The sequence below is a fragment of the Papio anubis genome, chromosome 9 (genome assembly GCF_008728515.1).
Source record: "Papio anubis isolate 15944 chromosome 9, Panubis1.0, whole genome shotgun sequence".
NCBI classification, from domain to species: domain Eukaryota; kingdom Metazoa; phylum Chordata; class Mammalia; order Primates; family Cercopithecidae; genus Papio; species Papio anubis.
This window is the reverse complement of record NC_044984.1, coordinates 126,906,320-126,924,782: the sequence shown is the minus strand read 5'-3', so window position 1 is coordinate 126,924,782 and position 18,463 is coordinate 126,906,320. Positions and strand designations below refer to the sequence as shown.

Genomic DNA, 18,463 nt, shown 5'->3' with positions numbered 1-18,463 from the left:
GGTGATGCACCTGTCACCACGGTCAATTACAGAACATCATCATCACCCCAAAAAGAAACCCTGACCCATAACTGTCACCCCAACCCTGGGAAACCACAAATCTTTCTGTCCCTGCAGAGCTGTTCTTTCTGAACTTCCATGTGAACGCCGTCAGGCGACACGGACCTGCTGTGATTGGCTTCTCTCACTGAATGGCTTTTGATGTTCACACACACTGCAGTGTGTACCCTGGAGAGATCGGGGACGCTGTGTGTGTGGAGGAAGCAACTGCAAAGAAGTGTTATGTGGCATCCGGACAATGTGCCTGTGCTTGGGCACGTACACACACTCAGGCATATACACACACTTGGGTACGTGTACATGGGCACACTCGGGTACGGGTACATGGGCACATTCTCAGGTATGTGTACGTGGGCACTCAGGTACGTGTACGTGGGCACACTCGGGTACGTGTACGTGGGCACATTCTCGGGTACGTGTACGTGGGCACTCGGGTACGTGTACGTGGGCACTCGGGTACGTGTACGTGGGCGCTCTCGGGTACGTGTACGTGGGCGCACTCGGGTACGTGTACATGGGCACATGGGTATGTGTATGTGGGCACATTCTCGGGTACGTGTACATGGGCACTCGGGTACGTGTACGTGAGCACACTCGGGTACGTGTAGGTGGGCGCTCTCAGGTACATGTAGGTGGGCACTCGGGTACGTGTATGTGGGCACTCTCGGGTACGTGTATGTGAGCACACTCGGGTACGTGTATGTGGGCGCTCTCAGGTACGTGAACGTGAGCACTCTCGGGTATGTGTACGTGGGCACACTCACTCTTGGACTCTCGGATACATGTACGTGGGCACTCTCGGGTACGTGTACATGGGCGCCCTCGGGTACGTGTACGTGGGCGCTCTCTTGGGTACGTGTACGTGGGCGCTCTCGGGTACGTGTACGTGGGCACACTCGGGTACGTGTACGTGGGCACACTCGGGTATGTGTATGTGGGCACATTCTCGGGTACGTGTACATGGGCACTCGGGTACGTGTACGTGAGCACACTTGGGTACGTGTAGGTGGGCGCTCTCGGGTACATGTAGGTGGGCACTCGGGTACGTGTACGTGGGCACTCTCGGGTACGTGTATGTGAGCACACTCAGGTACGTGTAGGTGGGCGCTCTCGGGTGCATGTAGGTGGTGCTCTGGTGCGTGTATGTGTGCGGCTCTCGGGTGCGTTAGTGCGTGAGCGGGTATGTGCGTGGGCACGCTCACTCTTGGACTCGGATACGTATGCGTAGGCACCATGCGTGTACATGTTTACTCACTCGGTACATGTACACGGTAACCAGTGCGTGTGCGTGGGTGCTCTTTGAATGGCTGCACTCTGGGTACGTGTACGTAGGCTCACCGGGTAAATGTGAGCTTTCAGAATTGCTGCGTTAATGCATTGGGAAAAACAAGTGCGTGTACATATAAGGTGCTCGAATGCGTGTGCGTGAAGCTCACCAGTGCGGCATTGTGAGCGCTCTCTAGATGCGTTGTGTGTGAGCTCGGTGCGCGTTATTTTGTGGGTGCTCACCGGTGTGCGTGTGCGTGGGTGCTCACCGAATGCGTGTACATGGGCACACCGAGGTGTGCGTGTGCATTGTTAAGGCACTCTTGGGTACATGTACACATGAGCACATGGTGCGTGTGCGTGGGTGGCTTTTCGAATGTAATGGCTGGGCGCAGTGCGCATTAATGCGTGGGTGTTGCTCACCGGTGTGCATATGCGGGGGCACCCACTCTCACTCTCAGGAATGCGTTATGCATTGAGCACACTCACTCCGGGTACGTAACAGGTTGAACGCCGATACCGGTGCGTATTACGCGAGCACTCTCCAGATGCGTAATGCGTGGGCTACTCGGTGTATTAATGCGTGGGCTCACCGGTGTATTATTGCATGGGCTCTCGGAATGCGTGCGTGGGCACACTTCGGGTACATGTGCGGTAGGCACGCACTCTGAGATGCGTTATTACGCTGAGCGCTCGAATGCGATGTGCGGCGCCAGTGTCACGGTAATGCGTGGGCACACACTCGGGTATGTATGCGTGGGCACTCTGCAAATTTTTGTATGTATGTGGGCGCACTCGGGTACGTGTGTACCTGGGTGGCAGTGTGTGCATAGATGTTTGTGTCCATGAGCATCACGTGTGTACACAGGTGCGTGAGTGTCGACGTCCATGTTGGTGAAACTGTAGAACAGGTTTCGAGCTCGTGTCCACCAGGAGAGAGCAGTCCCCTCTTGGGATGGTTGGGGTGGCGGGCACAAGAGACCCGGCTTAAACGCTCGTATTTTAAGTTTTTAGGAAGGAGACTGCTTTCTGATAATACTTGTGTAGCTGAAACGTAACAGTGACAAAGGTAATAAAATAAACGGCTTCGCTACCAGGGAGGGGCCAGCCAGGCTTGCCGAGCAAGCACGGCTGTGAGAGACCAGGGCGTGGGGAGCATCTGACTCGGAGGCTGGGTGCTGGGAGACAGGGGCTCCATGTTTGTCTGTCCCCCGATCTGTAACATGATCTGTGACTCTTAGGGCTAAAACAATAAAAAGGGATTTAGGAAGCTGGCTGGTGAAAAGTGCACAAGACCCACAGCTCTCTAACTTGCTAAAATCTGGGAGGGCAGCCAGACGCGGTGGCTCACACCTGTAATCCCAGCACTTTGGAAGGCCGAGGCGGGCAGTTCACGAGGTCAGGAGATCGAGACCATCCCGGCTAACATGGTGAAACCCCATCTCTACTAAAAATACAAAAAACTAGCTGGGTCCCAGTTACTTGGGAGGCTGAGGCAGGAGAATGGCGTGAACCCAGGAGGCGGAGCTTGCAGTGAGCCGAGATCGCGCCACTGCACTCCAGCCTAGGTGACAGAGCGAAACTCCATCTCAAAAGAAAAAAAAAAAAACCTTGGAGGGCGAGGGCAGGGGCCCTCCCAGAGCCAGGAAGCTCGCCAGGGCGTGAGCCAGCCCAGAGGGGCACTGGGTGTTGGGAAGAGGCCTGCTGTCCCCGTGCCACAGCGCACGTTTCCCATCACCCCCATCAAAATCCCAAGCAGGGATCTGGAACACATGCATTACTAGGTCCTCACTACGGGAGCTGCTTCCCCTGAATCCCGCACGGCCCAGCCAAGGGAGCTGCGCTGCTGTCCAGGGAGGAGACGAGGTGGCTCAGGGTCCACTGGGGCCTGATGTGGGGCTTGGGTGAAGCCAGGCCCAGCTGCCCAGAGGGCAGGGACACCCGTGTCCAGCAACTAGCAGACGGGTCAACGGTGAGCGTGTGGCGAGACAGCGCCTGCCTCAGCCACACATGCACATGGAGGAGCTGTTGACACACGCTCCGTGAGCCTCAGAAACATCACAGGAGCTAAAGCCAGACCACAAAGAGCACGCAGCCGTGTGACCGTGAGTGCAGCCCCAGCCACAGCAGCCGGAGGGGTGCTGCGGGTGGACAGGAGCTCGGGGGTTCAGGGGAGACCGTGGTGGGTGTAAAGTTGTAGGTATATGTCAAAAAGCAAACCGCACACTGAAAATAGCTTCATTTACCGCAGAAATAAATAGGTGCATTTTACCACCAGTAAATGACAGCACTGGAAACCAACGAAACGACGCGACACGATGCCGGGACGGACGGACAGACGGACGGAGATCCAAGAGTGGGATGAGAACCCCCAAAGTTCCCACGGATGCCGGGATGGACGGAGAACCACAGAGCAGAATGAGGAGCCCCAGATGTGGTGCAGGCTGTGGGGGCCAGGCGTGGGCTGCAGGCTGTGGGGACCAGGCGTGGGGTGCAGGCTGTGGGGGCCAGGCGTGGGGTGCAGGCTGTGGGGGCCAGGCGTGGGGTGCAGGCTGTGGGGGCCAGGCGTGGGGTGCACGCTGCAGGCTGTGGGGGCCAGGCGTGGGGTGCAGGCTCCGGGGGCCAGGCGTGGGGTGCAGGCTGTGGGGGCCAGGCGTGGGGTGCAGGCTGTGGGGGCCAGGCATGGCGTAGGTCCTTCAGAGCAAGCTCCTGTTTTACCCCCTTCTCGAAATAATTCCAGACAGATCACAGACATAAAAGTGAAAAACCATCAACGTATCAGAGAAGACCAGGTGTGGATTCCACCTTCTTGCTGGAATGGGAAGCCTTTCCTAGTCATATTGCAAGAGCCCAAACCACAGAGAAGACCAGTGGGTCCATGCCTGTGAGATGGCAAGAGCCAAACAGGGCCTGCCACACCCACACGCGCCCAAAAGGTCCTTGCACAGGAGGAAGGTGGGCCCTTTGGAAGGGGGCAGTGGTTGGGCCCTGCATGTGCACGTGTTAAAGGGCTGCGGTACAGCTGGTGTGAGGGGACGCGGAGCTCCTGGCACTGACGCTACCTGATCTACTCGCCCTGTGCAGTTCCTGGCAGGGCTGAGGGGTTCATCCACCTGCTGAGGGCCGGCAGTGGCGGGGGTCCTGCAGCCCAGCCTCCTGCTGGGTGAAACACCAACTCTGTGTCCAATGTCCCCAGCCACCAACCCCCAGGCAGTGATGTAGAACGTGCTTCTGAGACGAGGGGGCCGCTGCTCAGACCCAGCTCAACCATGCAGCGGCTGGGTCAGATGGAAGCTAGGAGATCCTGGCACCCCATGCAGGGACCCTCCCAGCCCCGGCCCAGGGCCCCGATGACCCTCTCCCTTCCCCAGCCTTGCAGCCACCACCCCTCAAATCCTGGCTTATTACAAAGAAAGAAGGACAGGAACCTCTCACCCCTGGGAAGTCGGGGGCCCGGAGGTTGGGGCGTGTGCCTTTCTCCCCTCTGCTCGCCTCAACACCATCCCCCAGAAGTGTGGCTCCCATGGGGTCTGCCTCCACCTCCCTGCCCCATCCAGCCACTGCTGGTGACCCAGGCTGCGCAGTGACCATCCAGCATCAGAAACGGGAAGGACTCCGAGAGAAAGAGGAGGAACAGTGAAGGGGTCTGCGCAGGTGGGCAGGGAGGAGTCCAGACCAGCCTTTGGGCCTCCAGGGGGCTTGGGGCTCCCCAGAAAGAGCTTGGCACTTCCTTGGCCATGCCCATCCCCCAGCAGTGACAGCACCAAGCGCTCCCTTGGGCCAGGCCCCCAAATCTGGGCCCCTCACACAGCAAGGATGGGGATGATGCACCCCAGTGCTGCTCCACGCCAGCCAGAAACCAGGCACTGAACGCCCAGGCCTGCCACAGCCCCCTGGGGTCTCGCCTGGGCCTGCACCATCCTCCTGGGAGGCCTTCCAGACACTCATCTGAGGGGCTGCCCCATCTCTGGCACCCACACGGGCCCTCTTCTTGGCTGGCATCCGGGTTTGAGCGGCCTCTTCACCAGGTGGCCCACCTGTTAACTGCCCCCTCTGTGGGTGGGGCAGCAGGCCCCACCACGCTGCCAGGACTCTCCAGGGGCCAGAAAGGAGGTGGGTGCTGAGGCCTCCCAGGTGGGCAGAGGGAGGAAAAGCCAGCTCAGCCTGCAGTTTGACGGCCAACCCAAAAGGCAGACACCAAAGCACAGTCCCCAAAGCCGGCCCTCGTCTCTAGGGTAACCACAGGTTGGAGCCCTGGCTGGGGCTCTGCTGCTGTCCCCCTCACTGGGACTCAAACACTCTAGTGGGTTCCGCTCCCCGTCCCAGGCTCGAGCACAAGCTCCCCAGGGCCACAAGGGGGCGCCCCAGACACCAGCAAAGCCAAGAGGGCTGCAGGGGAGGGGAGGGTCCTCCGCACCGGCCGCGCGACTGGGACCATCCAGCAGCACCCACGCTGGTCACACCACAGTGGGCCCTACACTTAGCAGACAAGTTTGCGCGGGGAAGTTGAGAATGGGTGCTCCAGGGGTCCTCGGCCCTAGGAGAGGCCCCGGAACGCAGCTGGCCTCCACCTCACAGCGAGAACCTGGACACCTGGCCAGGTGCAGCCACGCCCATTCTGGAGGGCTGAGAGCAGACCCGGGGCCGGCCCTCTGGGGGCCTGGCCCAGGCTCCAGCCCCTTCCTAGACCACACACAGGAGCTGCACCTTGTGGGGCTCGTTCTCCCACGCGGTCCCTCAGCTCTTTCCCTTCTAGGACAGGGCTTCCGGCGCTGGCCAGCTGACCTAACGGGGGGGGGGGGGGGGGGGCAGCCCCAGGGGCCACCAGACCCGCGTTAACTTCCCAGCCATGATCTGCAGGAACGTGACCCAGGCGCGAGCAGCCGCCTTCGCCTCCTATCCCGGCGCTGAGCCCGCGTGGGGTGGAGGGAAGGGGGTCACTCCAGCCCGGGGTACAGGTGGGAGGACTCCGGGCCCGGAGGCTCAGGGTCCCTGCGGAGAGGCAGAGGGGACGCCCGGGCGAGCCTCAGCCCCCGCGAGGTGCACAATCCCGGTGGCGGGCGGAGGTCAGGGCGCGCTTTGTCTGCTAGGACCCGACCCGCGGAGCAGCCTCGGCCAGACACGCGGCGCAGCCTGGGCTAGCCGCGCCCCGCCCCAGACAAAGAACTCCAACTCGGGGCAGGTGAGCGCGGCGCCGGGAACCCGGGTGGCCGATTCCGCACCGGGGCGCAGACAAAGGCGCGCGCCCCCCACAACGCTCGGCCCCGCCTCCACCGCCGGATCCCAGGTGCCCGACCCGGGCCTGGGACCCTCGGCCGCGCCGCACCCCTGTCCGCCGGCCGCCACGTGCGCCCCCGGGAGGACGCGGTCTCCGCGCTCGGCTCCGGGAGAGGCGGGGTGGGCAGAAGGCCCGGGGATCTCGGGCGTCCCGCTCTTCTAGGGGCGGTCTCTCCCTCTCCCCTGTCCCCCAAAGTCCCGATCCCTCTCCGGAGTCCGCAGCGCGCACTCACCTCGCCGGCGCCCCAGGCGGTCGCCACTAGTCCCGGGGCCGGAACCGGGGTGCATGGAAGCGGGCGTGGAGCGCGGGCCCCGGGTGGCCCCGGCCCGTCCAGGCGACCCCTCTCCCCGCGTGCCCTGCTCAGCCGGAGCTCGGGCCGGGGACGCGCATGTCCGCCGCGCCGGCTCTGCGCGCTCTGGGCGGCACTCGGTGCGCTCTCGGCCCCCGGGCGGACGTCGGGCGCGGCGCGGGACCCGAGGCGGCGGGCGCGGAGCTGGGCGCGCGGGAGGCGGGAGCGCGGGCGGGGCGGGGGCGGGGCGCGGGCAGACCCGACTAATCCAGCCCCGAGGCGCCGATCTACCCGCGCCCGCCGCCGGCCCGGGGTCCGAACGCGCTGCCTCCGATCGCGGTCACCCGGGGAAGCGCGCGCAGCGCCGGCCGCACTAAGCGCTGTGTGGGCGCCGCTCCTCCGGTCCTCACAACAAAAAGTTGTGGACAGCTGCCACTCCGCTCCCAGAAGGGGAAACTGAGTCAGAAAGGGCGACAGCCAGGCGCGGTGGCGGGCGCCTGTAACCCCAGCACTTTGGGAGGCCGACGTGGGCGGATCACTTGAGCCCAGGAGTTCGAGACCAGCCTGACCAACATAGGGAGACCCCCGTCTCTACAAAATAAAAAATTAGCCGGAGTTGGCGGCGCAAGACTGTGGCCCCCGCTACTCGGGAGGCTGAGGTGGGAGGATCAATTGAGCCCGGGAGGTGGAGGCTGCAGTGACCCGAGATTTCACCATTGCACTCCAGCCTGGGTGACAGAGCAAGACCCAGTCTCAATAAAAGGAAAAAAGAGCAACCTCATTGCCACCGTGGAGAGCTGGGACCTTAAGAGAGGAGCCCTCCCCCCAACCACCTGCTGCAAGTCCCGCCCTCCCTGGGCCTCGGTTTCTCCCTCTGTGAAACCGAGGTGCAAAGTTGGAGACGGCTCCAAGCAGCTGCTGTAGCTGCAAACAGCTGCACAGCGCACCCCCCAAGACCACCGCCCTGAACCCCCCGGGAGGGACAGGAACCACCTGGCTCTCCCTTAGGGTGGGGCGCTTGAATTCGGATCCAGACCCAGCCAGGCCTTCCTGCAAAGGCTGCTTATGTGCGCCTGGCCGACCCAGACACCCAGCGCGGGACCTTCCATCCCAGCGCCCACTTGGCAGAAAACCAGGACACCAACTGCGAGTAAGGGAGGGCAGGCCTAACTCTGGACGGGGCAGTTGGGAAGTGTTTAAGGTCGGGTCCCTCCAAGCTGCTGCGTGGCTGGGGGCACACAGGGAGGCCAGCTCTGGTCGGGCCAGGGACAGACGACTTGGGCACAGGTTTCGGGACTGAGGTGGGAGCTGGAGCCACGTTTCTATTTCTGGGCTTGGAAGGCCTGGCCCAGGCAGGGCCGATCCATGGGGGAAGCTGCAGCCATTCAAACCGCAGGAGCGGCTCCCACACGGGTTCGATGGAGCCCTCTGCAAGCTGGACCAGCACTTTCTGCTCCCAAAGGCGCCAACATGCGCAGGACACCTCCAATGGTATAGAAGGAATCGCCAAGGTCGGCCTCAGCCAGGGAGTTCCAGCCCTCAGGTTCTATTTGAACTGTTTAACCAAATATACGTATTCCCTTTAGCAACAAGTGGCCCCCAAAGTCCTGCTGTTTCCTGCCATGAAAACAGCATGCACTTGTGCACTTCCAGATGTACCGCGTGCCGCAAGCCATAGGGCCCTGAAGCCTGTACTCTCAGGACTTGGACAGGTCACCACTCGTCTCACTGACGAGCAAACAGACGTGCTGCTGGCGTGGCTGGTCTGGGGCAGAGCTGGGCTGAGCCGGCAGGCTGGCTGCAGGGCTCATGGCTCAGCAGGGACACTCCTGAGATGGGGATGGGGCTGTTCCATTTGAGATGCATGGAGCCCTCAGGGAGATGTCAGGGTTAGAGTCAGGCCCAGGGTGCTGGCCTGGGCAAAGCCAGCCAGGAGGGGCCGTGAGGACAGGCCATGAAGGGGCGCTGTGCCGAGGTCATTTCTGTCTATCAGGAGTCTGGATGGCGAGGCCCACAGAGAGGGAACGGGCAGCGGGAGGGGAGGAGAGAAGACAGACTCAGGCACAACCCTAGCTCAGCCCCTTCCTGCATGCCTGGCCCTGGGAGGGATGCCATCCCCGGGCCCTGCTCTGGGGTCCCTGCATAGATGGGGCCAGTGTATCCTCAGCCCCGAGAAGCTGTGCTGCCATCGGCTCCTTCTCCGGGTATAGAGCACGGGGGCCCGGGGTCCGGGGAGTTGGGGGATCAGAAAGAAGGAATTGAGGGGCAGCAACTAGCCAGCTCCGATTGGGCTACAGCCACAGACTCAATGTGACCAGCTTCTCTCTTGGGACCTCACCACTCCAATCACAGGAGAAGCCATCTTCCTCCCACAAACGAGACTTCCAACCCCACTTTCCAACCTCAGTCCCGAGGCTGCCTTCAGCACTGACTGTCCTGGAACAGGTAGAGATCCTGGCCTGGGTCAACGGGGTCGAAAACCCAGCCTCGAGCCCTGCCCCACAGCCCTGTGCCCCAGTTTGGGAGTGAAACTAGACCCTGAGAACCCGAGGCAGGTCTGTGTTTTGTTTAGAAAGGAGAGTAGCTCTGATATGAAAGATGTAACGAGGTTAGAAGTCTAGAAGGAAGCAGAGTGGGAATAGATTATCTGGAGAAAGAAAAGCATTCACGGGAGAGCACGCTGATATTAAATATCAGGCTTCCAGGCCAAATATACATAATCCACTTAGGGACTTGATGGTGGTGTTCAGAGGCACATTTATCCAGAGCTTATGGTTCAGCAACCAACACTGTAACTGTGTCTGTCATCGTTATGCAGCGGGGGGGGCGGGGGGGTCATCATCATGGGAAGGTGCTGGAGACCCCAACCATTACCAGGGAGTGCAGGGCACATAGGGTCCTCTCAGCCATGCTGCCCCAGCCACCCTGGGACACCAGATCACCCTGGGAACCGCCCTGGGGGGCACCCAGCCTCCAATTGGCCATGGTTAGCTGAGTGCCGGGGCCGGGAGACCACAAGACTGCTTCCTCAAGGCTGCCACTCTGCGGGGCACATATCCTTGAATTGGGCCGTGTGGCCCAGTGACCATGATGCCAGCAGGTCCGACGGGGGTGGGGGGCGGCAGGCAAGGCCTGGAGAGGAGCATCCCACAGGACAGGGGTGGGTGGTGGGGGCAGCAGGAAGGCCTGGAGAGGGGCGTCCCACAGGACAGGGGTGGGTGGTGGGGGCAGCAGGAAGGCCTGGAGAGGGGCGTCCCACAGGACAGGGGTGGGTGGTGGGGGCAGCAGAAAGGCCTGGAGAGGGGCATCCCATAGGATGAACACTCAGACACGCCTAGCAGGCTCTGGCCTGGGGGGTTGGGCCTAGGCCTGCGCCTGCTATTGCAGGCCACAGCCATGCTAGCAGTGTGGCTTTGCCATGGAATGACTCTGTGGTTCTGCCTGCCACAGAGGTGTGCGCTCTCTGAGCAGGGCTGTGGTGCATAGGTGAGGGGTAGGCCAGGCTCCCCAGGCCCGAGGACGGTTTCATGGGGAGCCCGGAGAACCCTGCGTTCACCATCTCCATCCAGAATGTCGGGAGAAAAGCAAAAGCCAGAACCACCTATTGAGATGCTCAGAGGCTGCCGGCCTGGAAATGCAAATCCTGGCAAATTTCAGCTCCTGGGGAAAGGGCAGAAGGCGCCGGAACTTCGCGGAAACGCAGAACCAGGGAAAGCCTCTGAGCAGAGAGGATCCCAGGGGCTGGGGGAAGAGCCCAGGGATGCTGTGCCGAGCCAGGGATGGCAGCGCCTTCCCGAACCCTGAGGCCACAACCGGCCCTGCAGGCTGGTACGCAGGCACGAGTGCCCTCCGGGAGAAAGGTGGGGCCACCTGCAGGCCCCAAGCCCCCACCCATCCTGATCCTCAGATGGGGCTGTCCCAGGTTATCCAGGTGAACCTAAATCCGAGGACTGGCATCATTTTGAGGAGAGGAGACACAAAAACACACACAGAGGAGGGGCCACATGAGGACGGACGGCGGCAGAGACAGGAGCAATGCGGCCACCAGCCAGGGATGCCGGGGTCACCAGGAGTGGGAAGAGGCAGGAAGGATCCTCCTCTGGGGCCTCTGGAGGGAGCGTGAAACTGACACCATGATGCTGGACTTGTGGGTGTGGCCCCCACGCTCACGCTCTGGTGGGGCGGCTACCGTGGCCCCCATGCTCACGATGGGGTGGGGCGGCTATCGTGGCCCCCACGCTCACGCTCGGGTGGGGCGGCTACTGTGAAGGCCGTGGGACACCACGGCCCGGGGCTGCCTGCCAGGGAAAGCCGTGACCCCCTCCGGAGATACACCATGGCTGCATTCCCAACCGAGCAGAGCTGTGCACAGCGCAGGTTTAACATTTGTTAAATATTAAATCACAAGAAACGCGTACCTCCCCCAAACGCATGGAATTCGGCCATCCCCACAGCCGCCCGGGCCGGCGCGACTCCATTTTACAGGCAAGGAAACCAGGGCTCAGAAGGTCTGCGGTGGAGGTCGCCCCCAGCAGGGGGCAGGATGGGGCCAAAGGCCACACAAGCTTGTCTTCAGAATGTTTGGTTTCCGGTTTCGAGATATAGTTCCAACTGCACATTTTATTTTTCAATTTTTTGGAGACAGAGTCTCACTTTGTCACCCAGGCTGGAGTGCAATGGCACGATCTCAGCTCACTGCAGCCTTGACCTCCCGGGTTAGGTGACCCTCCCTCCTCAGCCTCCCGAGTAGCTGAGACTACAGGCACGCACCACCACACCCAGCTAATTTTGTATTTTTTGTAGAGACAGAGTTTCACCTTTTTGGCCAGGCTGGTCTTAAACTCCTGACCTCAGGTGATCCGCCCGCCTCGGCCTCCCAAAATGCTGGGAGTACAGGCACTCGCCACCACACCCGGCTAATTTTTGTATTTTCAGTAGAGACGGGGTTTTGCCATGTGGGCAAGGCTGGTCTCGAATTCCTGACTTCAAGTGATCTGCCCGCCTCAGCCTCCCGAAGTGCTGGGATTACAGGCGTGAGCCACCGCAACTGGCCCAATTGCACATTTTAGAAAAGCATTAAGATGCATGTTTAACATCAATTGAGTTACATTTATTTAAACATACTAATCAAAACCCACCTTATGAAACATCCTTTCTGAGACACCCTGGTCTGTTCCAAATCCACTCTGGGCCGCTGTTTTCAGACCCCCGTTTCTGCTGGTGCCCTGCAATGACACCCCAAGCTGGGCCTCCTGAGGGTGTGGGTTGCCCTCGAGGCTTCTGGGGCAGGGCAGCACCTCCTCCACGTGCCAGGGGTGAAAGCCTGAATGGGGGCCCTTGTCACTGCTCCCTGCCACTGCCCAGGGTCCTCCACTAATTGCTGACCCCTCCCAAGGCGGCGAGGCCCTTCCCGACGCTTCAGGGTCTGATGCCCGCTGTGGTGTTCGTGGGACCCCCGAGGTGCCCCGTGGTGACTGATGGCTCTGAGCCCCTTCTCTGGACTTCTGGGCTTCCAGTGCATCCTAAATCTTCCTTTGCCCCGACGGGGACACCACGGGGCCCTCAGGACAATCCAGGTTCTGTTCTTGGAGCCCCGTGAGCGAGGCCAGGCCCGTGGAGCGGAGCAGCTGCCCAGGTACAGCCAAGTGGGGCCTCTGAGGCTGGGAAAAGCAGGAAACCAATTCCCCTGAGGTCGGTACCTTGACTTCAGTCTGGTGAGACCCGCCCTGGACCTCCAGCTCCACCGCTGCCACCAGCTTGTGCCGTTCTGAGTGACTGTGTTTACGGGGACTTGTTACAGCAGCTGTGGGACGCTGAGACCCCCTTCCGCCCGTGTTGCCCCGAGTCTGTGATGTCACTGCCTCAGCCAGGCCCCGCTTCTGCTGGGACCGGTGCAGAGGCCTCGCTGGCTGTTGGGCCTTTGATCTGAGGACCCGGGTGCTCACTCTGTGGTGGTCATGATCTCGGTCCTCAAAGGGACGGACAGGTCCGCACCTTCTGCCCATGCCCTCAGCCTGGCTCCAGCGAAGCACGGATACCAGCTCAGGGTGGGGCGCCACCCCTTCCTGCCCCCAGCAGGCCCCCACCAAACGCCGAGTTCTACCACGTGGGACCCAGGCAAGCAGGGCCCCGCAGCCTGCCATACAGAGAGCACAGATGGCCTGTCTCGGGGACCCAACCACCCAAGGCCCCCACGCCCCACTGAGCCAACCCTCTCAAGGCCCTTCTGGGCTCAGCAGCCCCAAGTCAAAGTGCAGGACTCAGGCAGGAGGGTGGCGGCTTCAGAACCCCGCACACCCTGTGAGGTCACCCCATGGTCACCTGGTGTGGGTGGGATCTATGTCCAGCAAAGAGAGTCCTGGCCCAAGTTCACCAGAGACAGCAGTGCCAGGGACGCCGCTCCCTGCACTTGTCCCTAGGGAAGGATGGATGGGCCTCCAAAGCCCCCAGAACGGGGCTCCCAGGAGTGGGCTGGGGTGGGTGGGTGTGAGACACACAGAAGAAAGCCTCCGTGAGCTGCAGATACATGCAGCAACCCTTCCTCAGAAGGTGCCTGCCCGGCCTGCCAGCGGCTGGATATAACAAAGGCGTAACCCACACACTGGAAATTTCCCAGGACCCCATGGAAGATGAGCAACTGCGGGGTGCCCATGGCAGGGGCCTCCAGCCTGTCCAGCCATCCACTGCCCTTCTGTCCATCCTGACCAGCCGTCCATCTATCCTCTGTCTGTCCAGTGGGGTGAGTACCCATGGCAGGGGCCTCCGGCCTGTCCAGCTGTCCACCACCCTTCTGTCCATCCTGCAGGATGAGTACCCATGGCAGGGGCCTCCAGCCTGTCCAGCCATCCATCCATCCTCTGTCTGTCCTATGGGGTGAGTGTCCACGGCAGGGGCCTCCAGTCTGTCCAGCCGTCCATCCATCCTCTGTCTGTCCTGTGGGGTGAGTGCCCATGGCAGGGGTCTCCAGTCTGTCCAGCCGTCCATCCGTCCTTCTGTCCATCCCGTGGGGTGAGAGCCCCATGGCAGGGGCCTCCAGCCTGTCCAGCCATCCATCCATCCTTCTGTCCGTCCCACGGGGTGAGTGCCCCATGGCAGGGGCCTCCAGCCTGTCCATCCATCCATCCATCCTCTGTCTGTCCTGTGGGGTGAGTGTCCACGGCAGGGGCCTCCAGTCTGTCCAGCCGTCCATCCGCCCTTCGGTCCGTCCCGCGGGGTGAGTGCCCCATGGCAGGGGCCTCCAGTCTGTGCAGCCGTCCATCCGCCCTTCTGTCCGTCCCGCAGGGTGAGTGCCCCATGGCAGGGGCCTCCAGCCTGTTCATCTGTCCACTGCCCTTCTGTCCGTCCTGCAGGGTGAGTGCCCCATGGCAGGGGCCTGCAGCCTGTCCAGCCAGCCATCCGCCCTTCTGTCCATCCCGCGGGGTGAGTGCCCCATGGCAGGGGGCCTCCAGCCTGTCCAGCCATCCATCTGTCCCTCTGTCTGTCCTGCGGGGTTAGTGCCCCATGGCAGGGGCCTCCAGCCTGCACAGCCGTCCATCCGCCCTTCTGTCTGTCCCGTGGGGTGAGTGCCCCATGGCAGGGGCCTCCAGCCTGTCCATCCATCCATCCATCCCTCTGTCTGTCCTGCAGGGTGAGTGCCCCATGGCAGAGGCCTCCAGCCTGTCCATCCGGTCCATCCGTCCATCCACCCTTCTGTCCGTCCTGCGGGGTGAGTGCCCCATGGCAGAGGGCCTCCAGCCTGTCCAGCCGTCCATCCGTCCCTCTGTCCTGTGGGGTGAGTGCCCATGGCAGGGGCCTCCAGCCTGTCCAGCCGTCCAGCCGTCCCTCTGTCTGTCCCGCTGGTAGTGCCTGAACTCGCAGTTCCCGAGAACAAGAACCTACGAACTTCAGCGACGAGACGGCAGAGGTTCAGAGGGGACCCAGTCAGGCCCAGCGCCCCACCGGAAGAAGGGTCTGCTGGGGAGGGGCTGGGTATGGGGGTCTGGCCTCGGGGTGGTGGGCAGCTTTCCCCTCTGCCCAGGCTCCACTGTGGCCCCATTTTGCAGACAGAACATGGAGGCTGTGGATGGTGGGCTGCCTGCGGGGTCTACCCCACGCTATGTCTGACCTCATGCCGCTGTCCCCCAGCCCTGCCCCTTCCAGGCCAGTGCTCTTGGCCGAGGCCCAGCACTGGGGGTGCTTCCTGGTGGGCTTCTGCAGACAGGCCCGACAGCTGTCCCTTGAGGTGGCCGTGGTGGCCACCAGCAGCAGGAGGAGCGAGGCCACCACCACCTGGCAGCTGCCTATGGAGCCCCATATCGCTCTTCACCCCACACTTTTCCAAGGAAAATGCGGTTAGACACAAACCACAGACTTGCGAAGGGGCCTTCTGGCAGCACCGGAGTCTCCCATCAGCTGCCAAGGGCCAGGAGGGGCTTCGCAGGGTGGGTGGCCTCTGGGGAGCGGGGGCTGAGCGGGCACAGCGTGAGGGAGGTGGTGGAGAGGTGTCTCGGTCAGTCTGTTCACGTGGAGGAGGGCAGTCCCAGAGTCTCCACCTTGAGTGGCAGGAGAGCCCAGGGTGAGTCCCCAAGGGGTGGCTGGCCTGGTGGGAGCTGGCACCCCAGACCGAGCTCAAACCCACAGATGTGGGATAAGACATGGAAGCACACTGGCCTGAGACGTGCACCCTCGCCCTCCCCACCACCGCGTCCAGGAGGCTCCTCGAGGTGCACTGCCACCTGCCCCGGCATCTGCTTTCGCGGGCAGGGCTGTTCCCTGCATGTCTGCTGGGTCACCGCCACAGACCCCACCCAGGATGCTGTCTGTGGCTTCTCCATCTCCTGCCCACTGGGAGCGGCCAGGCCATGTGAGCAATGGGCTTCCCAGGTCTGAGTGAGGGTCTCCGAGGGTCCCTGTAAACGTGGGCACTCGGGGACCTTCCTTCCACATCCAGTTCACAGATGGGTTCCACACAAGCCCGGGGCTGCGGAGGGGGTTCTGGGCACTGCTGATGCAAAGCGCCCCCATGTTCCCGTCTCAGAGCCAGGAATTCTGCCATCTGGAGCCTGCAGGGCTCTGTCCCTCCTGCCTCTGCCTCCTGCTCCCTGGCAGGGGTGCCGGCCTTGCACAGCGGTGCCCAGAGACAGAGATCTGGATGACTCTGCTCCCGGTGGGTAGCGAGGAGGGCTGGTCACGGCCAGTGGGGCGCTGGCTGACTTCCTACACCTGCTTATGCCTCTGTGTGCGTCTGGATGGGCTACACACACACCCTCTGCCCAGAGAAAGTTCCTGACCACCTGAACCCAGCACCGCGCAGAGAAGACCAGGAGGGACCGAGGCCTCCTACCCTCCTAGCTCTCCCCAACTCAGAAAGCTGACTTCCGAGCCTCGGGCTGGATGCCACAGAGACGTGGAGACGTCTGGACGGGGGTGTCCTATGGTGCAGCATCCCACGCACTCGGAAGGAAACAGAGACTCCTGCTGCATGCTCTGGGCTCCTCCCTCTCGCTCTGCTGCAGGAGACGCGCTGCCGGCTCCCAGAACGCACCAGGGTTGTCCCCACCTCGGCTTCTGTCAAGTCAGCCTGGGACCCCCCTCAGAGCACGCCCCAAGGTCACAAGAGATGGACAGGCTGACGGGCCAACAGGAGAGGCCCCTGAGGTTTTCCTGGCCCACTCTGCTGCTCTGCCCGGCCTCCGGGAGCTGCCCCCCACAGAAGCAAACGGGGCCGCAGGCGGGTCCCACCCACTCTGCCAGCACCCTGCCCCACGTCCGCTGGCGCTCAGACCTTGCAGCAGCCAGAAGGAGCCACCATCGCCGGGACTCAGTGTTTGGTGGAGCTGCCTTCTCCGCTCCCGCCCCGCCAGGCCTCGCTGCTCTCCCCAGAGTGGGCGTGACCTGAAGCGCTGCCCTGGAGAAAGGTTGGCAGCCCCTCCCCCTCTCCTGCCGTCCTCCTCAGGACCCGTGGCCACCACAGCCTCAGGAAGCCCCAACACGGCCCCAACAGCACGGAATGCCAACCTTGCCTGCCAGAATCCTGTGTGCAGGAACGCCGGCCTCACCTGACTGCCGGGACCCTCTGTGTGTGGAGCCCTGGCCTGGACTCCCTCCCGGACACCGCCCAGAGCTGGTCATCTCCCCTGGGGCTGCTCAGGCGTCTCAGAGACAAACGCGGACTCTACCTGACCCCATTCTAGAATCCTCTTTCAGCCCGTGCTCTCCCATGGACCCCTCGGCCTCCAGCCCAGGCCCGGGCAGGGGCCGCATCACTGCAGGCACAGCCTGCACAGACAGCGGTCAGGTCCCAGAGGCTGGCGTTACCCTTGGTTGCTGGACACTGAGGGTGTGCGGTTATAGGGGTGGCCATCAGCCTTCCCCGCCAGCACCACCTACTCCACGTGGACCTGGCCTCCGGGGCCGCAGGTGGCTTTGCCTCACCTCTGTAAGGCAGGCGAGGACGGGAGAGGGAGCCCCCAGCAGGCCCCAGGCTCCAGAAATCCTCTCCTTCCTGCCTTCCTCAGAGCAGCCCTTGGTTGTGGAGTGTCTTCCCCAAAAACTGCTTTTAAATGAAAGGAGGTGGGGAGGGGGTGAGTGGCTCTTTCCCAGGTGCCCGTGACCTCATTTCATTCCTGAGATCAGGACGAACGTCACTCCGGTGAAATGTTAGGCCTGTCTGGGTTTGAGCGTTCCTGAGATCAGGACGAGCGTCACTCCGGTGAAATGTTAGGCCTCTCTGGGTTTGAGCGCAGGCGCTGTGGGCAGGGGCTGAGGGCCACGCGGAGCCACACAGGGTCCCGGGTGAGGCCACTCGTGTGGGCTTTGTGACCACCAGGGCACATCCCCAACACTGTCCATCCGTGGACGGGCGAGGAGAGGTGCGTGGCGCAGGAACACCGTGGCTGGAAGCAGCCCAGGAAGCTGGAGCGCCAGACGTGGCTGAGCCCGACACCACGGCCCACGTGGCGCCTGCCCCAGAGCCCAGGCCGCAGCCACCGAAGGAGCCAGCACAGCCCAGCCTCTGGCTTCCGTGGCAACTTACCTTGACTTCTTGGGGCATCACCAACTGAACCACCCAGCTTTCCTCTCCCAGCCACCGCCACTCTGGCTCCAATATCTGGACCCCCACTGGGCCCTCAACTGTGAGACCCCACAGCCCAGACAGCTCCTGCTGGGACACAGGCCACTGTGGGCGTCCCCTAACCCCTGTGCAGACCCCTCGTGGAACTGTTCCATTCATAAAAGCCTTCCTGGAAACCCAGGGCAGTGTCTCCCTGGCCCAAGTGAGAATCGTCGCACACATGCAGTCCGCCTTGGGCCTCTGCAGGGCCGTCTCTGAGGCCGGGGTGTCCACTTCCCTGGCACACCTGGCAGGGCCCTCACCCCTATCCAGGTGTCCCTGAGTGGCCCCTGGCAGTCACAGGGGGACAGTGAGGCGCAGTGGTGACGGGCCAGGGCCTCACGCCGCGTGCCCGGCCTCCTCACCCTCCTGGGCCTGATGCTCCTCGGCCACAGGAGGTGACGGTTCCTCCCTGAGAGGCTTTGGGATAAGTGGGGCAGGCCCGGGCCTGGGAGCTGCCCTGGGGCAGAAGGAGAGC

The 18,463-nt window shown here is 62.5% G+C and overlaps 1 protein-coding gene across 1 annotated transcript in view; it reads right to left on the bottom strand.

Annotated features, from left to right (window-relative positions):
- Positions 1–18,463, bottom strand: part of FBRSL1 (fibrosin like 1) — a 95,334-nt gene that overhangs the window by 19,058 nt on the left and 57,813 nt on the right.